Source organism: Oxyura jamaicensis, chromosome Z (genome assembly GCF_011077185.1).
Source record: "Oxyura jamaicensis isolate SHBP4307 breed ruddy duck chromosome Z, BPBGC_Ojam_1.0, whole genome shotgun sequence".
NCBI classification, from domain to species: domain Eukaryota; kingdom Metazoa; phylum Chordata; class Aves; order Anseriformes; family Anatidae; genus Oxyura; species Oxyura jamaicensis.
The window spans coordinates 61,394,420-61,396,172 of record NC_048926.1 but is presented as its reverse complement, the minus strand read 5'-3'; the positions used below and the strand labels follow the sequence as shown (position 1 = coordinate 61,396,172).

The 1,753-nt window shown below is 49.2% G+C and overlaps 1 protein-coding gene across 4 annotated transcripts in view; it reads right to left on the bottom strand.

Moving 5' to 3' along the window:
* APC (APC regulator of WNT signaling pathway) overlaps window positions 1–1,753 on the bottom strand; it is a 76,662-nt gene extending 74,909 nt beyond the window's left edge. For 3 of the 4 annotated variants that reach the window (XM_035310728.1, XM_035310730.1, XM_035310731.1), the window contains exon 1: window positions 1,732–1,753. The gene's annotated coding sequence lies outside the window, so the exon portion shown is untranslated. Of the gene's footprint in view, window positions 1–1,563; window positions 1,576–1,731 lie in introns of those variants that run through there. The other variant, XM_035310729.1, reaches the window with a different exon arrangement.

Genomic DNA, 1,753 nt, shown 5'->3' with positions numbered 1-1,753 from the left:
ATATTATTTTAAATAGGTGATCAATCACGGTCATCTCCCGGTTTCATTTCAGCACTTTTTGAGAACAGAAGACTGTTTGAATCGCGAAAAATACATCAGCATGTGTCCACACAGGTCCTGTATGAATTTTGGAAAACAATTGTTGGAGACATGCAGTGGTCTTTACCAAAAATAACTCTGTTACAGTGTATTACTAGCAGTATAGCCTGTTTTAAATAAGATTTTATTATAGTGATGAAAAAGTAATTAACAACATCTCATCAGCAAAAAATTTTTACTACGTTATGGTAATACAGAAATCCAACATAGGAACTTGTAGACCAAGGGTAACCCATTTTAGATACAAGCATTTCCAACATATGCTGCATACTATGACAACATGTATCAGAACGTGCATCATAACCCAATATTTTGCACAGAAGTTTTGGCAAATATCATGGTATGATCTGAAGGATGATGCTTATGAAAGTCTGCAGTCATGAATCATTTAAAATATACTTAAAAGTGATCCTTTATTCAAGCTGCCATTTTAAAGAGCATGACTACTCACAGGAAATACTGCACTTGTTATGCAAAACAATACAAAGACCGTCTCTTCTTATGGTTCTTCTGAGGAAGTAAATGAAGAAACATCACCATAATTATCACAACTATTACTTTGCTTTTATCACCTTTCTTCTTTTTGGAAAAGTGGTGAAAGCACCTCTTCACCTATGGCATCTTTTAATACTTAAGCTATTGGAATGAACATTCAAAATGTATATGAGAAAAATCTAGAATCACCAACAGTATCCAACTGCCAAGTCCTCACCTGACGTCCTAAAGTTTAACATAATCCATACCTTGCTGACAGATGGCAAACCTGTGATTCTACAATTAGATCAGGGTCCAGGCAGAGAATGTTTTCAGGGGATGTTTTAATTAAAAAGATAGAAATAGATCCACCTTCATCAAACCTTTTTTACGCATCATCTAACAGATGCTGCGAAGAAAGCGGCAAAAATGTGTTACCGGTTACTTGGAGCCTCCCCAAAAATACAGAAGAGCCTGCTTCCAGGGAATGACTTCCAGTGCACGCGCCTACGCGTTATTTTCAAGGAACTGTAATACTGACAACTATTTGGAAATCCTTAACCTCCATCGAAGGTAAAAGCAAACAAAAGGCGCATGTAACAGGAGCAGAGCCACTACGGACCCGTTCGAACGGAATGAGCGTCACATGGAGAAGGGTATGCAGAAAATGAGGCGAATCCGTCTCGTACTGCGTGTACGTGGGGAGCGACCTACTGCAAAGCGCAGCCGCCCGTTCCCCGCTGCGGCTCTGCGAAGCATCCTTCAGGCGGGACTGCGCACCCCGTCCCTCGCAGGGCACTCCGCCCAGCGGGCGCTCCCCGCAGCCGGGCACGCCGCACGCCGCCGCAGGGCGGCTTTCAGCCTCGGCTCGGCCGGCGGCCGGGGCCAACGCCGCGCCGGCAGAGGCGCCCCGCGGCCGTGGCTGCGCGGAGGGCGGGCGGTGCGGCGCTGACCCGGTTCCCGGGGGCGCTCTCCGCGGGCTCCCCGCACACCGCCTCGCTCCCTCCCTCTCTCCCTCCCTGCCCGCTGCGGCAGCGCAGCCAACAAAGCGGAGCCGTGCCGGCTGCCGGCCGCCGCCCGCCACAAAGCCGCTTTCTTCTCGCCGCCCGCCGCCCTGTCACGGCCCGGCCGGCCCCGCCCCGCCCGCCGCGCACTCACCCCATGGCCGCGGCCCCTCCAT